General features: G+C 38.2%; 1 protein-coding gene across 3 annotated transcripts in view; it reads left to right on the forward strand.

The window, feature by feature from the left end:
- Positions 1-19,582, forward strand: part of CTBP1 (C-terminal binding protein 1) — a 250,053-nt gene that overhangs the window by 137,434 nt on the left and 93,037 nt on the right. The gene's annotated exons all lie outside the window — the stretch shown is intronic.

Consider the following 19,582-nt stretch of genomic DNA (forward strand, 5'->3'; position numbering starts at 1 on the left):
GAGGATACCAGAGACGTTCCCATGCCACTGAGAAAGGCATCCACTAATAGGATCTAAATACTAAATTAGAAGCTTCATCTTTTCGCAGTATTTGAACATAAAAACGTTGTGAATGGCAGCACCCTGTCAAACCAAAGTACCCAGTAACTCAGGTCCTCATCTCCAAGAAGGATAAGATACTAAGGGAGGAATTTCTGAGCAGAGCAAGCCTGTAGTGATTTATTCCACAAGCCCCAAATTTCAAGGAGAGCTAACGTTGGAATAATATTGAACTTGATACCACAAAATTTTTACTATCTGAATTAAGAGCCTATTGCGAAATGGATTTTACATTCTGGCTTTGTTATTTTTCATATTTTTTTCTTTATGCTTTCTATAAAAAGAAGAAAATTTGAGCATAACTGGAAGATTCTCCCTATGCCTGTCATTCACAAGAGTACCAGAATTTTCAGCCCGCAGCAGGCTTCCTTTGTAGTGGAATTTATATGTGCTTTTGGTAATTGAAAAATTAAATTGCGAGACTTAAATACAAAGTAAAAATCCCTTACTTACTAGCTATGCATGTGCTTAACTTTGAAGAGCCAAAAAGTATCGGCATGGCAATTGATTTATTTCTTCCTTTTCACCAGAGTGAATAGTATTTAAAGAATGTACACTTTTCCACTGTGCATCTTAACCTACTTAAACCCGTGCCATAAGCTCCGGGTGGCAGGAGGGTATGACATACTTGACCTCTGCTCGCCGGGGCTGCAGGTTGCTCTGTTAACGTGCTGATCGGGGACTTCTGGTTTGCTGCAAGCCCAAAGATGATGTACTATCAGTGTTCGTGTGTTATCCATCTCTGTGTGTGGAACATTGTGTTAAATTATAGCTTTAAAATTATAAAATTGTTCAGCAAATTTGTTTCGATGCTGGTGTAGAATAAGTAAGCAACTGTAGTAAGCAACAATTCGAAGCAACTGTAGAATAAGTTGCTTTAGGAGCTGGTGGCACCTAGAGGTTTTTTGAACGGGTAACTTTGGCATTACTATAGGTGGTGGATGGACTAAGGACCCCTTTAGATCCCATCCAGTCCCAGTTTTTGATTCTGCAGTGGAATATGACACCCTCTAGGGGAGTAATAAAAACACCCTGGAAAGACCCTTTTCCTTAATAGAATTTGATTTATTAAATAAGCGCCTGTATCCATGTAAGTCTGTATATGGATAATCTATTTGTACACAGACTTACTATGATTTTAAGGTGTAAAAAAATCCCTCCACTTCTCATTTTTCATTATGCCACCGAGAAATGAAGTAATTTGAACTCTGAAAACTCTTCATACTCATAATAAGATTTTTCTGTTGCTTGAATGTGTAAGTGAGAAAATAGGTTTTTAGGCTCACAAGAAGTAGTGGGGGGAAATGACCCGAAAAGCTAGAATAAAATCATTTAAGTAAAAGACAACTAGACACGTATCTATAAATGTAAAGACAATATGTGGATAGAAGTTCATGAGGTAGACCCTGATAAATGTTTTTTCACTCTTATTTTTATCTTTATTTTTTATTAGTATTGTAATTGTAGTAGGTGTAGAATATATTGCCTGTTGTTACAGAGCCAGCAGATGGAGCAAAAGAGCGTGATAAATAGTTGGATAAAAATACACTGAATGCACTTATCTGAGCTGGGGGAGGGCAACTGTCTTCAACCTTTTTTTGCTCAGAATTTGAACAGTGCCACGGTTTCCCACCTGTCTCATCTAGCTCCCAGTCCTGCCTGTAGTGGTGTGCATCACTTGCTCTAACATTCCACGCAATGACCATTTTACCCCGACAGGACCCAGGTTGATTTCACTTTTCTGTGTAGACTGACATAACTTTTTGCCAGTTTACTTTTGTGTGGAAAGGTGCCCATGGGAAAGGACTGATTCAGTTTGCTCTTCCAGAAGAGTTTGGCTTTCAGATCATTTGGAGCACAAATCTTGTCTTGCGGACGTCTCAGTTGATGAATTCAGCACAGTATCTTTATTTTTTTTTTTTTGAATTACACCTCAAGGAGACTTGCAACTGTGAGGCTACCGTGACCTTCTACATTGAGCTCCAAATTCTTCCTGCTTGTGGCTTCTCTAGGATAACCATTGCACCGCATGCACGTGGCATCTTGGTAAAGCTGCTTTGGGGTTTGGGAAGGCTGCGGAGGGGGAGTGCTTTCCCACCCTCAGCCACATGTATCTGCGCACTCTGCAGTGGGATTTCATTATTACATCTCTTGAATATGGACACAGTACATTGCAGATGAGTCTTGGTGTGCCCCTGGTTCGCTCTCCCACCCCCTATGGTTTAAGATAAGGTAGTTGAGTTGGTCGTGCAGGAAGATGATCAGGATAGATGGGGGCTGCTAAGCATAGCAGGATGCTGCTAACAGGATTAACAACAAAATGAAGACTTTTTTTTTGGTAGGAAAAACGAATTTTTGTTCTAAGGAGATGGTTAAATTGTAAAACTGTTCTACTAGGTCAATAATAACTTTGGGGTTTGTTTTGCCAGCTTTTCAGTTCTACAGCTACTCATTCTGTAAAGAAAGGACTATTTAACTGGAATATTGATACCATTTTTGGTGGAATAAAATGATTTTGTCAGAAAAAAATTATATACATGCATATGGGAATGGAAACTATTTGTCCTTGTACATAAGAATGAAGAATGGGAGACTTGTTGGGATTTCTTTTTATAATTTGAGCCTATTCTTCACATTTATTTTAATAGACCTATGTACTCAAACCGCTTCAAAGACAATGTCACTGGGTGATATTTTATTTCTACTAACCTGGGTGCAGTTCTGTGTGGATATACGTATGTTGTGCTATAATTTGCTGAAGGCAGGTGGCTGAACACAGATACGCAGAAGACTTTCCATTGATAAACCGTGACAAAGACTGTGCTTTCTTCTTGGCTGTGAATTTAGTTCTTAGTCTCTTGTTAAGCAACAAAGAAATAAATTACTGAAACAACTGTTGAAATGAGAGTGCTGCCTTTTAGTCACAGTATTAACATATTTATTTTGTGATGCTGATCAGTTACGTATGTCTACAACCTTACCAAAAGTTTCAGTCTTGATGAGCTTGCAGGAGACCTCTTGCTCCAAACCAACTTAAATATCACAGAGGACTGTTCATATTGTGACTGCTACTTTATAGTACCAACAGCAAATTCTAGCAGGCTGAGTAAGAATTTAGTAAAGATCCTCTGGAGACGGGGAAACTTGTCGAAGTCTTGCTTTTCAGACTTTCTCCCCTACGTTCTCCACTTCTGCTAATTTATCTTTGCATTTTTTGGGCTTTTTTTTTACATGAAATGCCCCCTTCATTCTGTATGCCATTTGATACCTAGGCAACAGTCTCCCTCCCCATCTAGAAAGAGAAAATAGTTACTCAGGTTACGCATAGGTTTTCTGGAAAATATTTTTTGCTGTCTTAGCAAAGTGCTGTGGCAGTCCACCGCAAAAGCAGCTGTGCTACCGCAGCGCGAAGTACGGCTGTGTAAGAAGATACATCCCACCTTCAAGATAATATTCTTAATTGTTCCTCGTTAGTAAGATGAGATGGCTGTTCCCTTGCAATTTATAATAGCGATCACATACTCTTGGCTTACACGAGGGTCTCCCACAATGCTTTAATTTCTTCTGGCCTTTTTGATATCGCTATATAATATTTGTGTGGAATTTAGTAGTACATTGGGAGCCAGAGAGGTAACTATAACCACCTGCTTTTGCAGGTTAAGTAGACTGATTTAGTTACTTTCTCAGCTAGATAGAAACAGTGTTGGGAATAGAAGCCAATGCTTTAAATGCTCGATTTTGTGTCGTCTTTGTCAGTAGACCTCGTATTGGTATCAGCAATAAAACTTGTCGTGAAGAAATGATAGCTGAAGAACGTGTTAAGTGCTCACTGAGTTAAAAATGTACACAGCAGGTAATGAAGCATCCTCTGCTATGCATCCTCTTTCGGAAAATATTGGGGCAGAGGACTGAAGCTGGTTGATGGTGTTATGGACCCCGAGGTTGATGGAGGAAGGGTTACCACCCTGCCAGGCACGGACATGGATGTTTTCTCCATGTCCGTGTGGGTGTGGATCTGTGCTGTCTTGGTGATGGTCCTGAGGAGAATTAAAAAAAAAAAAAAAAAAAAAAAAAAAAAAGGTGTATGCTTTTTAGCTCAGAAACTTTGAAAGAGCAACTTGGTGGTGTTAGCCAGGCTAAAGTGTGTTGGTAACGAATTTGGAGGTGTAGAATGTCTGGAGGTCAGAGTTAGAAACATTACTTGTATCTTATGTCCTCAACCAAAGTGGAGGTGTTCTGGCCTGGCAGAGATGCAAAGCAGCTTGTATAGAAGGGTATTGGGAAGGAGCAGCCTCCAAGGGATGTAAGAAGGCTGAGCAGGGAAATCAAAAGCAAGAAAAGAAAAAGCGGCATCTTGGAGATGAAGTGATTAAGAGACAGTAACCAAAAATCAAGCCCACTTAATCTTGCAAAAGAAAATTTAAATGATAGCTAGAGGTTAATAAAAGAAAATGAGGAAAGTAGAAGTGGGACTGCCTTAATTCTGGATGAAGTTGAGATGAAATGCAACTGTTTATACCCAAGTTTTACCTCTTTCCTTTCCCTAAAGGATAATGATGGAGAAGATGGCTAATGGCACTGAGGATAGAGAAACAGTAATAGCTAATTGGAAAATAGTTTGTGTACAATGTCAAACCAGGACAGTACAACCAATATTTTCAGAGGAGAAGGGAAGCTTATTAAAAGGGCTGCCAGCCTGTTGGTCCACCTCGGTTACATCCTTTCGAAAGTGTTTGGAGGAAATAAATAGTTTCCGATCTAGTAGATAGAAATGGCATAAAGTATAGTCTGAGTTTACTAAAAATAAGTAACTGATACTTCTACTCAGTCTGGGCTTCACTGAAGTGCTTAATAAGCGTCACTTCAGGAAATTGCTAGTGAAACGGGAGACGAAGAGAATTACTTAAAGAATGGAGTGTGATAGAGGACTTCATGTAAAGGAAAGTAAGGCAGAAAGGGGATTGTTAGTGATGTGTGAAGTGGTCTTGGTGTGTGTTTTATTTAATGTTTTCATTAGTGATCTTACAGGAAGGTTGTTCGAATGAAATATGCTGAGAATGTCAGTTAGGACAGAATTATCTGTGTATAGTAAATGATCAGAATATCTGGTAGGAAGATGATGAGATGGGTAAAATACAAATGGTATCAAATTTCACACCATTAACTGTAAGGATATGCACTGAAAGACTTTTTTTTTTTTTTTTTTTTTTAAAACAATGAGCTTCCCTGTTCATACTATTCCGCAGTTCCAAATGACAAAGGAAGAGAAGTGGTAGATGACTGCAGGTTAACTGCAAGCCCCTAATGAAATATAGCCATGAGAGAGGCTATGCATCAAGTATGATGAACCATATAAGAAACTTCTACTAAAGAACGGGAGATCGTAATGTCGTTGAATAAGGCTTTTGTCTCATCTCAGACCCTGTGCGTTGCTCTTGTCATCACAATCACAAATGAAGAATTCATTCTGGGACAGGGCAGGGAAGATCTATTAACATGATGGAGGAAACCACGGACCAGAGTGTCCTGAGAAGGTCAGACAGCGTGGCTGGCAGCACAGCGGAATGTGGGCTGAGAGCATGTATATGTTTGCTGTCTGCAAGAATATCAGAAAATCAAAGAAGTAGGGAGTGCGAGGAGTTACTTCAGCTGAATGCCAACATTAGCATAGGAAATAAATTGATGTAAACTGACAATTACTACTTTTAGGCTTGATGCTGGGGGGCTTCTGACCATGAGTGATCGCTCCGACAGACACAGTGGGTCTGGACACCAAGCTGGCTTTAAAGTGGAGTGTGATTTGTTTTGTAAAAGGGTTTATATGAACTAAGTATGAATAGTAGTCAAAACCAGAGTCAGTGACCCAAAAGATTGCTTTCAGACTTATGTGCCCCTATTCCCAATAGTATCTGAATTACATTATAACTTAGACTGAGTTAATATAAACCTTTATGCATTTATTTATCCCGTTGCTGGAATTTGCTGAACTGACTGGAACAAACGGAGAATAAAAACCAAACAACGTTTCAGAGCTCAGCTGCCCATTACTAACTCTATGTATGGTAATGTGACATTATAAGGTAGTCATACATTTTGCAAAGGAATTGTGCTTTCATGCATCTGAGCAAAGTTTCAGGTTGTCTTTTGCCTTTAGGATATGGGATTTTTTTAAAATTTTGTTTTGTTTAAGCCCTAAACAAAATGGTAGAAAGCACCACTCTGTATTAGGATATGTCTGTGCAGCTGTGCAAAAAGAGATAATGGCGTATTCAGCTTTTGGCTAAGATTCAGTACTTTTCATCTGTCATCAGAGGTTGAAGCAGTAATGCAAAGCGATACTGGGAAAGTATTATTCTGCTACAGTGACAGCAACATTAAAATCAATAGAATAGGGTTTTTTTTATAATCCCTATTACAGTAAAAGAATTAACATGCCCGTTAGTCGTACGAAAGCAGGAAATTATCTAGTTGTGCACTTGTTTGCAGCGTGTTTGGGTTTAGAGGGCTTTGCCTTTCTTTTAAGGAACAATATATCCTGCCTAGGGCTCTGAGGTCTTAAAAACATCAATATTAAGTTAAAAATCCATCCACTTTTTGGGAAGGAAGGATGGATGTTATGATATCATAAATCCCTTAAACATACTGGTTATAAAGAGTACATTGACCATTGTGCTTTATGGTATATATAGTCAAGGGTGAATCTGAAGTTAAAATCCACAGGGATATATATCCATGAGTAAAATAATTGCTAGATAGAGCTGTTAACAGGGTTGCTAACTAACTCTTCGCCAATTGTAAGGTATCCTAGTGTGCATGTTGGTTTTTTTTAATAAGCTCTGTTTTTCACAGCTTTATTATTGAAATTTGAAAACTGGTTTCAGGCTGAAAATCTGATTTTTTTTTTTTTAAACAATGTTTTTTCTCCCCTCCCTATTTCTAAAAGAAATAAATTTTTTTAGCTCTTACCTGAGATAGGTATGTATTTTTTTATTATTGGCCTGTAAACCATTTTACCTGCTGCGAACCTGTTTATGGAAATCATGCGTATTTCTTTCATATAATAGCTTAGTTTATCAAAGAAAGTAGTTTTATTTAAGCCAGACTTAGTAAATCAGAGTGTTAGATACCTGATTATTTTCAAAGGCTGGGTTTAATTAGCTTTCTTGAGATTACAGAGGAAATCGATGGCATAAAAGAGAATTGCCAACTTCTTATCTTTTCCGTAAGGTTATAAAAATATTTTGTTACAGTTCTTCAAACACAAGTCTGTACTGAACTAAGACAATGCTACGTTTATTACCAGAGTAATTCAGGCTGTTGAACTGTGGTTTCCAAAGGTGAAAGGCTGATACATTAACCCACTGATCTGCAAGCATATGACAGTTTGTGAAAAATGTTATATATCATTCTCCTCCAAACAGTGTGGCAGAGAGCATGATAAAATGGAGTGGAAACAAATGCGAGTGTTAGCTAAGCCTTTTTAGCAGAAAGTATGTTTTTTATGTCAGGGGGCATACAAAGAATCAGTTGTGGGTTTTTTGGTGGTCGTGTGAGATTTTCTGAAGAAATCCTGGAGGTCTAAACCATCAGTTATCCGGACCTGTCTTAGTTAGTCTGGCTTTTATTTCAGAAAAATTTGTCATTTAAAAGCAACAGACGCCTGAAGAATGGTTCGTTTATGGCAAAGTTTTTGAATGGCCATTGTGTTTGCTTTCCAGCATTTCCCCAAGCCCATTTATTTATTTTTTTAGAATAAACGCTCTCTATAAAATGAACTTTCTCTTCCTAGGGTGTGGTGCCTTCGTGCCCTGGCACTGAAGGCCACTCTGTATAAATTGGATGTACTCGTCTGCTGGACGTTGGCATTATTTTCAGTAGCCGTAATTATTGTAGCCCCATCTGTATTTTGACTATGCTTTTATCTCTCATCCAATACCTCGGGGCAAATGCATCCATCCTTCAGTTAGTTCTTATGGGAGATGGATATAACATCAGAGCTTATAATACATGAACTTCTGAAACTGTGTGCAATCCTCTTTTCATATGTAAATATTCTAAGTAACTTCAGAGAGATGGTTAGTCGTTCATCAAAGTATATTTTTCATAATTTCTATTTTCATATTATTTCCCTTATTTTTTCTGCGATGCTTTCCTGTTTATTAGATTTAGCTGATAGCTCTGCTTTAGCTGGTAACTCTGCTGGCAATGGATATATGAGATATTTAGCAAGTCATTATGTCAGGCACATTGCCGTTTAGAAGTCACCTCTGTGATAACCCTGGAAAAATGAGTGCCAAGTGAGTACAAAATTAGTTCTGGTGAAGAGAATGCTGTTCTCTCTCTCTTTTTTTTTTTTTTTTTTTTTCTCCCCCCAGATCTTGTAACAGTTGTAAAACCTCAGCGTTTCTTCCTCCTTCCCAGTAAAGGAAGTTCTTCCACCCTTATTTCAGGGGATTATGCTTCAAAACAGGGTGGGTTTTTTAGCTGGTGGCACTGAGGTGGGTACTGAGCACAGTATCCATCTTCCTGTCTCTGACCAGGTGTGTTCCTCCATTAATACCTGATGACCACTGCTTTTTTGAGAGCTGCTGGACCTCTTAATGAACAAACTTAAGATTCCCTTGAAATCAGCTTCTTTCATATATTGCATAGTCTCTTCTCTACTTGTATCTTCACAGACACATTTTGGAGAGAGCTCACAAATTATAGTTATTAATGACCATGCTTCATTAGTAAAATAAGATTATTTTTTTTTTCTTTTCCTGGAACAATGCTGCTAAATGTATAGATGAATTTGCTGTATAGAGATACTAAAATTTGGCATCTCTGATTTATGTGGGAAAGGAGGTGGTATGTGTATCTCTTCAGGCTCTGAAATGGAGGAGTGAACAGCAAAGGAAGATCTCTGTTTATGTTGGTACTCACAAAAGGATCTTCTAGGTTATACAATATTTCATAATATAGAAAAAAGAGCTGATGCTTGCTTTGTTCTTTGAGGGATATGCTTATTGTAAAAGATGTGACTTGTTTTGGGCTGGGACTTTTAAAAGCTTATTGGTATATCGCTCACACTTCTGGAATCTCAAAAGAGAAAGCAATTTAGATCTTAATCTTGGTTCAATTCTTTATTTAGAGAATACCCAGAAAGGCAGGTTCACACAGGAGAACATTATTTTCCTTGCTTTGACTCGTCCTCTGACATCGTCTCAAGGCCACAGACAGGACTCCTAGAGTTGATAGAAGTGCGATATCCTCTTCTTTTCTCATTTTTTTTTCATTCTGCCCTTCTGTATCCCCTTTCAGTGCCCTCTCACAAGAAGAAACTAAATTTTTTTTAGCTTCAGAAATGGGCAGGAAGTGTTTTTGAAGGATGTTACATCCTTCATTGACTGCTCAGGAAAAAGAACAGTTGGTGCCCAATTTCTTCTAGATGAACTCAGGATCAGATGGTGTTATAAGACATGGCATTTTTTATGAAGCCCAGGACTTGCAGGTAATTCTTGGTTTTCTGAATACCTGCTTCTGTGTAGCTGTCTGCTTTGCCAGTAGCGAACAGTTTGTAGCTCTTGAAGGACAATTCCTCTACGTGCAGGTATCAGATCTTTATCTGTCAACAACATAGTACCAAATAGAGTCGGCAGCCCTGAACATGAAAGAGTCTGCAGTAGCTGGGGAAAAAAAAATAATCCGAATTTGGTTGGTGTAAATGCATATTTACTAAGGGATGGAAGGTTTTGAGCTGGTTAGTTATTGGCATCACTAAAAGCCGTGATGCCAGGTCTTGGAAATGACTGTACTTAAAAAGTAACTGCTTCATGGGTGCCCATTTAAGAGTAGAACAGAATAGAATTTATAATTAAATAAATGAATAATTAAACAGTGTATGCAAATGAACATTTTAGGGGTGATGTAAACCTCTGATTTCTTGGTATGAGAAGGACTGACAATGTGAGTCAGAAATAAATATAATTTTTCCTTACTTGAAGAAAATTTGCTTTTCAAACATAAGGTGCTTGGACAATTTCCAGAATCAGGACGTAGACTAGATTGACCAATTTTCGACTGATAAATCTTCTGATTCCATTTTTACTGAGTCTTCAAAATTTTAATGATTTGCTATCTGCAGTTTTCAGAGTATTTCTCAGGGACTGGAATACTGCCTAATTTATGCCGAGTCTGAAAAAAAGTATTCTTAAAGCATTTCAATTTGAAAAAAATGATAATTTATCTGAATATGAGCTGGGAAATTAGACCATAGCATATTGCAGGCAACGAGAGCTCATAGCTGTGCTGCTGAGGGATCAATCCCCTTTAGCCAAGAAGAAGAAATAGGAAATCTCTCCTTAAGGGTTCAACATAAGTAGTGGAGATAATGATTTAAGAAATTGGAGACTGGGGCATTTGATCTGGTGTACCTAAATGTATAGCTTTCACCCATATGGATGGGATTAATCCAGTCATTTTAACGAAGGAGTTTATAAGTATTGGTTGGACGGGGCTCTGAGCAACCTGATCTAGTTGAAGATGTCCCTGCTCGTTGCAGGGGGGTTGGATGAGGTGACCTTTAAAGGTCCCTTCCAACCCAAACTGTTCTGTGATTCTATTTGCGTGTCTGAGGATGTGTAAATCTCTAGATTAGAGATTTACAGGTAAAATGGGAATGAATTGGTATTGCTAAGGCAAGAGGTTTTGGTTTGGTTGTTTGGTTGGGTTTTTTTTCCCCCAGGCAACATTATTAAAAATAGCTAATTTGCCTAGACTGAAGAAGCCAAAAATGTTTGAGTGTGACTTTTTTTCTTGATTGTTTGAATAGCAGATTTTAAATATTCTGGGTTACACAAGTAATGCTGCTCTGTGTCTCTGCTATCTCATAGGAAGTTTTCCTTCCTTCTTCTTTTTTAATTGGCAGTCATTTTTGTGTTTGGGGAGGGGAGAGATAAGACTTAGAAGACTGAAAGTTGAAGTGGCTGAGTTCAACTTAAAGACAAGTCAGCTGCTTTTTTTTTTTTTTTAGTAAAGTATAGTTTTCTAATAAAAGTAGAAAAATGTAAAAAAAAAAATTTCCTGTACAGATGTTACTTAAAATCAAATGTTAGGGCTATTTCTAGTTAAATAACCAAATATCCTTTAGATGACATTTTCACTGTTTAAGTTACTTTTAGAAGTTTTTTATTTGTCAGACATTTAAATGATGTTGTTTTGACATACTAAATAATGATTTTGACTTCAGGTGGCTGTGTAGAGCAATATGTACTTATAAGTTTTATCCCAACTTTAATATAAGTGTTTTAAAACTATTATCCCTAAAAAAATAATCTTATCTTTGAAGGTTTAGTTCAAACCTTTGAAGGTTAGGTTACCTCATTTCTACTTACCAACGCTAAAGAACAATACACAGCAAATATTTTTATGGTGAAAATGAATATTTTGCCATCTTGGTGTTAGAAATTCTCACGGTGATGTCGGTGTACAGCTGAAAATCTCATAAATCCATTAGGTTTACGCTACGCAGTACTGTTTTATCTGCCCAGTTTGATAAGGAGAACCCTTAGGGACGTAATTGGTGCTACACCAGCATGTGTTTCAGTGGGGTCCGTTCTTCTGGTTCATTCACTCTGATTTATATCCTCCAGATCCGTTTCCAAGGCTAAATTTTAAGAGGGGCTTTTCTACAAGAGGTAATCAAGTCCGTTGGGAGTATTTAGGTGCAGTATAAATACCGAAATGATGAAGTCTGCAGAGTTTTGTGGTCTGAAGATTTGTGCAGTCAGCTAAATGAAATGCCTGGTAATCAGATGTGTGAGACTCAGCATCCGTACCAAATATACACCCGCTGAGGTCAGACCCTGGCAAAACCACGGTCCAGAATCGTATGGGAGTTACATATATATATATATATATTTTTTTTATATATATATATATGTAACTATATATATATATGTATATATATAACATATATATATATATGTATGTATATACACACACCTGATATGGCCACCCCGAATGCCCGTGTTGTGGCCATATCCGTGCAGTCAGTCCGTGCAGGCATATGGCCAGTCCGTGCAAGTGGCCCCAGGGCCACTGAGTGTCTCATTCGATCTGGAAGTTGCTGATCAAACAAATTTCTCCCCCAAAATGCCCGTTTCTCTCCGCACAGCCAGCCCATCTGCAGCTGAGCGTCGACCCAGCGGCTTACGATTACAGCAGGCAGAGCTGCCAGTTACGCCCGCTGCCTGTACTGTAGATGTCTGTGTCGCCATACATGCGTATATAAAGAAAAAGAACTTTTATGTGCATACAGAGAGATCATCCGTTTATTTTACTATTCTGATACTTTATTGAATTTAAATTAAAACAGATCTTCTACAATTTGAACTTTTAACGGACTAGTTATTGTCATTCTGCTGTAATTGCTCTTTAATGTCATTTGAATAACAATCGGAAAGGGGAAAACAAAATTTATGTGCAATTAAACAGCTGCAGCTGCACCAAACACAAGTGTGTGAAAGTTTCCAAATAGGAACTTTAATTTGGCAGTGATTTTGGCAAAATAATTGTCCTTTTAGTGCAGCTCAACATCTGTGTGTAGTTTAAAAGTTTTGTTACCTCTCAGATAATTAGCTGCCTAACTTTCATTGTGTTTTAATGTGGTAAAAGACCCCAGTATAAAATATGCCAGCTTTAAAAATAGCAAACTGTGTCGTGCTCTTGTTAAATTTATGTACATTTCCACAGTTAGCCATTGCTAGCGGGTATGAAAATATCTAAGCTGTGTCCCTTATACAGCGCATTTCAAGTAACAGCGTACCAGAAAAGAGGTGGGGGAAAAGCAGGATATACACACATCCTTCCAACACTTGGCTAGAAAAAATGTGTTATTATTTGAATTGTCATTGAATCCCAGTGTAATGTGCAAGTGTACAGTCTTACTTGGAAAAAATACCGTGTGATTCTCCAGAGATGGATACTTCTTGCTTAAAGAAGGCAAATTGCGGTGATTTTGGGGTGTATGGCTTTGTAAGTCCCATGTGTACAACAGCCCCTCTTAAAAGCGTTAATTTCTAAAAGATGAACTTTGACTTTTAATCTGCCACTTTTATAGAGACTCTTTACAAGTCCTAGTAAATACATGGCTGAGCAGAGCTGTTGTTCCATCAAATCCTTCCATACTAGAAGCAGGGGGGCAATTTAATGAATCTAATGGGAGACCAGCATAAACCAGATGAAATAAATGAGTTACACAGCAAGTGGTGAACATCTAGGCCTTGCTGCTTTGGGAAATCGTGAAGGCAGATTATATCTGCCAAGAAAGCTGAAAAATGGACAGAACAAACTCTTGGACGTCTGATCCATGGGGAGTAAGAGCAGTAGGTGGGGACCTATGCTCTAATCCCCCCAAATGCAGTGGCTACGGCTGGTGTAAGGTCAGGGCAGTGGGACTGTAGCAAGCTGTATTTTGAGCATGCATATAATTTCCAGTACCCTCGGTCACCTAGTCCTTTCTGTACATTAACAAAGAATGTATTTGAGTGTTGTCTGTATGCAAGTTTTAAAATAGCTGGTACCACTGATATGACCTTTCAAATAAGGAGGAAATATATAACCTGAGATGCCAGTCCTGGAGTCCTCCACTTAACCTTAATCGAAACATCTCAGTACTGCAACCTCTAAACCATTTTATTTTAAACGTCTGTGACATTAATAGCACGCTCTAAGAACACCTGTGACGTTAACATTGGGGTTTTAGGCTTTTTTATATCCAGCATTCATCCTTCTTGGAGGTGGACAACCTTTCTCTGATGTCCTTCTGTCTCTGTGAGTGCAGGGTGAGGAGGCGAAGCCCTATATGAGGGACGGGCTCAGGTCTGGAGGTAAAAATGAATAAAAGCCTCTGTCAGGGTTAAAAATCACCTTTTGACCAGACTTTCGTCTAACTGTTGTGAAGCGTTTAAATCTCTTTGAATACTTGGTAAATCAAATAAGCAACTTTGCAATCTACACAGACATCTCTAGGCAGACCTTCTCTTTCTCTTTGGATATTTACTGTGGTCTAGCCAGAAAATTTTGGAAGAGAACTGTCTTCATCTGTTTTTAAATGCATATTACTGCCAGGTGAAGAGATTGTTGTCTTGTGCTGTGGTTCTTTTAAGCTCAAGAGTAGAAAATTGTTAAAGTCGGCCTTTCAGGCTATGTGATTTTTATCTGCCTACAGTGCTGCCCCAGAAAATTTTTCTAAGCTCAGTTAATTTCACCATTATTTAACCTCTTGTTCACACGTGTGATAATGAAAAGAAAAAAAATGCAGACTCTAGTGAGATGCTTATAAGAGGTGAATAATTCAACTTTTAAAAATCAGTTGTAACTTGATTTCTTGGCCTCGTATGTTCTCCATCTGTGCAATTAAAGCACCTCCCAGTCTGTCCTCCCGATTCCCAGATAATGTTTGAACTTTTCATTTCTGGCTTAACTATACATATTTCCAGCACTAACCACTTCTTACTAGTCCAAGATAATTTCTCCTTACTTAAATAGTACACTTGCTTAAAAAGTGCACTGCTTGAAGAATCTGGGTGACCTTTGGGGTTGTAGATGAAGTTAATTGGTGCTCTCTTTTCTCCTCGTGCTTTTGAAGTATCATTGTTGTACCAGGAGAGCTCAGCTTACTCCCCCTTCTTTTACTTCAAAGAGTAGAGTGTAAATTGTGACTGAAGATCTGTGCTGGGGGGCTTGAGGTAGAGGAAGATGCGTCTTGGTGGCGACATGGAGCTGCAGACGGTTCTGGCACAAGTTGGGCAAGTGAAAGGGAAATCTGATGAGTATTGGTAAACCTCCAACCATCAGCTCTGCTGTAGAGGTCCCTGAGCGCCAACTTTACTGCACATTTTGGAAAGTATTACTGAATGGATACTCCAGTCTTCGTGCTTTTCTGAGGCATTCATGTTTGGCCGTGGCCAAAGACAGCATGCTGGGCTGTCTGAGTCTTTGGTCTGACCTAGGACAAGAATTCGTCTAGTTTTAATGAGTAGGTACCAGACAGCTGTAGCAAAGGAGGATTCCCAGGAACCGAGGAAGAGAAGCAACAAAGTGGTCAAATGCAGGTCGAGAAGCACAACTGGAAACTATTCATATATTCTGTTGGGTTTTTAACAAAGAATTTATCTTCCCCTTAGATGCTTTCATAGCTTTACTTTAATTTCTGTACTTAATTGCTTGATACTTAATGAGCTTAATTTTAATATGTTTGGCTACAAGTATTTTGCTACACTTTCTGTTTAGACTTACAGAACCGCAGTTTCTCAAAATTGTGTGGTAAGTTCGTTTTCAACATATTTTACTATTCCTCGAAAGGTTGAAATGTACAATTATATATGCATATGACAGAGTCATTTCATGATTCTGTCATGCACATAAGATAGTTTTATGATGGATTTATTGTGTGGTTTGAGTAATTTTGGACAAGAGTCCCATAGATTTTTATTTGATGTATTTTTAATTTAAAAAATGTCTTGGATTAAATGGGAGAAGTTATTATATATTAATACATTTTTAAAGTATTACACTACTCTTAAATCACATTCTTTCTCACACACATATTATATAGACTTTGTAATATCAAAAATGAAAAACAGCTTATAGGCTTGAGGAGTAAAGATTGCCAGCATTTATCTGGATGTGACAGAGAGAAAAATTAATTGAAGGCAATGAAAAAAGTGACAGTATATGGTAATATTTTTATCATACCAGAAGTCAGTAGATTTTCTTCATTTGGAGCTGGAAGTATAACGTATTCTGGCTTTCTCTTCAGCTGTACGAAAGACTGATTTACTTAGGCCTTCCTAATGCTGCTCTTCAGAGACATTATCGTTTCCCATCAGCTGAAGTGTGCTTTCATAAATTACACAAGGCGAAACAGGAGGTTTAGGCTTCTAACATGCAGCTCCACTTTTCTTTCTTGTTACTCTGCTAAGTAGACAGTAGCCCTGACATGCTTGGAGTCTGATTTTCATGGAGTTTGTGCATAAAAGACGCTTCCTAAATCTTTAATGTGCGTCTTTATAAGCTGCCATCCTTTTTTATTTGCTTTGGAAAGGCTGCAGATAAATTTGTGTTTAATAAAATAGAGGCCATTTTTTCTCCTATTTTTCTTTTTCATTGATGTAAATTATGTTTTAGCAACTTAATTTTGTGCTTTTTTCCCCCCTCTCCAAATGCGCACAGGTCTAGCAAGATAACTGAGGGAGAACCATAGCGTGCAGTGCTTTCAGTTTTACCAAGCTGGAAGAAGGAGGCCGAATTTCTGGCATGGTTTTTCAGCTATGCGGTTGTGTTTCTGATGCGTGCTTGTACCGAGATCCTTTGGAAGCCAACTCAAGTGGTGTCTTGTGCCAATGCTCTTCCAAATGCTCCCTTTCTCAAGCTGGTATTAGGGACAGCAGTGCCGTAACCAGCGTTGTTTTCTCTCTTGAGCCCTATGCAGTGAAATGCCTTGCAGAGGTCCAACTCTGCTCCGTTGGGAACCAGCATCTTTGAGGCTCCGAGCTCTGCGTACCACTGATCTCAAAGGAATTGTTGTGTTTCATAAAAGGGCTACCTAGTACTGACTGCCCCCTCAGAAGAAAGTTAACTTAAATTATCTGAACCAGAACTTTAAAATTGCTCGTTGCTACCCTTTTCTCTCAGCCTGATGTGGTTGATAATGTCATTGTAATGGCCTCTGTCAGTTACTGCGTGAGTGGTACCATGGGTGATTAAAGGGTTAAGGATAAGAAATGCAAAATAAATGTTATTGCTGTTTGGTTTTTACGAAAGTACTTTTTATTTATAGATGAGTGGGGAAAGGCATGAAGAAAAACATAAACAGTAGTCTTCTTGTTGGTTTCCAAAAACACAAATCAAGTGTTTTGGTCCTTGGTTTTTGCACAAGTGTCCTCGGGGTCTGGGGTGGGGAAGGAGGGGGAATTCTGTGCACAAGTAAGTAGGATGCCTAGATATGTTCATTTGTAAATACTTTGAGGTGTCAATAATTTGAGGTGTCAAATTCCTAACCATGCTGGTGTAGGAAGCTGACTGGCTTTATATTATTGGCTTGGCCAGTGATGGATTTGTTGACGTCAACCAAGTCACTTCGACTGGCTGTGCCTTTTTTTCCCTTTGTCTTATCTGCTTCATCTTTAACGAGAGACATTTGCTCATTCTGAGTTCACGCCATGGGGCTATGATTTCATCTGGCACGTTTAGATGTTACTAGAATAGGGATAATAATAGGTTGTTTGGAAAATTTTTAAGATACCCTATTTCTCAGCTGGTTGATTTTCCAGCAATAAATGCAGGTTTCCAAGTTAATTTTGGCTTCTATTGCAGTGTAAGTGCCTTCCACTCCATGCTGAAGCTTGATTTCTCTTAAATGTAGAATTTGTGCATATATATATACCATCCAAAAACCTGCATGTGCACATTTTTATTGGATGAGCTTTGGCTCAAAAATCGAATCATACCATCATTGTGTGCATGTGAAATGTAATCTATTTATGAAACTAAAAACTGATGCATCTCATTTGCAGCCTACTCACCTTTGCTGTGTCTTCAGCTGCAAAGTCTGTAGTTTGCAAGTACTTTTTTTCTTTATGAGTAAGGTAGCGGTTGAGACTTGCAGGCGTTCACTGCAAGAAATTCTTGAAGTCATGGAGTTTTACCATTACTAAATATAGTACTCACTCTCTTTAGTACTGATCAAAATATTTAACAAAAAGGAAAGTTGTTTTTAGAGGTGTTTGGCATTTTATGCTCTCAATGAAAAGCAAGTAAGTTTTAGTTGTGCCTTAATACTGGCTCGCAAGCAGAACTCAGTAATGAGACTTCTAAAATATGTTTCATTATTAGATATACAGAATTTCTCCTTATTTTTTAAAGACAATATTGACAGAGAGTAAAACTTTATTTATGGCTGTACGGTTGTAAATCTTGAAACTGTTGATGTAAAAACAACTGATGTAAAACTAGCAAAAAAAACCATGTAAAAATGATATAAAACTAGTTTGGGTTTAACCACCTAGTAATATTGTATCACTTTAAACATAATGGACCAACACCAGGATTCAAGATTAATGTTAAGAATTAAATGTGTTTGCAAATACAGTAAAGTATTTGTGCATGCTTATAACAGTTTCAGCACACAAATTTGCCATTTTTCATATTAAATAAATAAAATAGAATAGCATTTGCTTTTAAGGGAAGCTGTTCTTACCAGGAAAACTGAAATAAAAGAGGAGAAATGTGGAATAGCAGCAATGTTTTATTCATTTTTTACTGTAATTTTCCCTATAATCAAATAAGCTATGAGTGCCAGGACATGTATCTCATTTGTCAGGACATCCAGGTTGTTCCTCATCCCCCACCTCACATAAGCCAGCCTGTCTGCTGCATTACGTTAACTACTCAGTTGGTCAGAAGAAAACCTTCTTGTTACAGACAGATGGTAAAGAGATAGTGGGAATTAAATAAGTAAAACAAAGCCCTGTGAAAACTTGTTATTTAGAAGTACATATTGGGTTTCATTTCAGAGGCCAGCTAGTTTCTTGCAGTTGCTGACTCAATAAAAAAAAAAAATATTTTGTTTATTCCACTTAACTTGCATCAGACTACCTGAAGTGCAGTTTTTCTGTCTGTTTTCTTCTGGGTTTTTTTTTTGCAAAAGAAAGAAGGGTGATTCGAGCTGCTCTGTCATTTAAAAAACAAACAAAAAAAGGTAAAAAAAAAAAAAAGCATCTCTAGAAAAACAACCCCCACTCCCTCCCCAAACCTGCCTGTGTTACAGTGCAAAAGTGTAATAACCCTACTTCTGTCAAAGAGCTGATGAAGCACCTGAAGAAATACACTTTCATAGAAATGCCTGGTTGAAAATATTGTCGCCTTGCCAAGATTTTATTTTAAAGATTGTATTCAGACTCCTGCTGACTGTTGTCAGTGTGGAAACCTGGCACCAAGGTCAAGAGAAATGGCTTTTGGAGGCGGGTTGATGTTTCCACTAGTGCTGGGGACACACTGTGCTGTTTGCAGAAAGCATCCAGAATAGGTTTATAGAGATGATGGTCTTTGATTATTTTATAGGTCATTCTTCATTATGGTGTCTCAGCCTTAGGCAGAGTCATCTTCCATTTACAGTTGATCAGAAGCCATTCTTGTGGCTGTTCTTGCAGTAATAGAATGGTTTGGGTTGGAAGGGACCATCAAAGATCATCTAGTCCAGCCCTTTTGCCATGGGCAAGGACATCTTTGACTAGATCAGGTTGCTCAAAGCTTCATCCAGCCTGACCTTGAACACTTGTTCAATGGTAATTAAAGCGAAGAGTTGCCTTCATCACTGGTACTTTTCCCCCTAAACTTTCATGGCAGCGTTCTCCCTGCAGCAGAATATTTGTTTTCCATCTCTTCCTCTTCCTTCCCTCAACATCTTAAGATCAGTGGTTTTGGTTTTGTTTTTTCT

This window comes from Rissa tridactyla, chromosome 5 (assembly GCF_028500815.1).
Source record: "Rissa tridactyla isolate bRisTri1 chromosome 5, bRisTri1.patW.cur.20221130, whole genome shotgun sequence".
Taxonomy (NCBI): domain Eukaryota; kingdom Metazoa; phylum Chordata; class Aves; order Charadriiformes; family Laridae; genus Rissa; species Rissa tridactyla.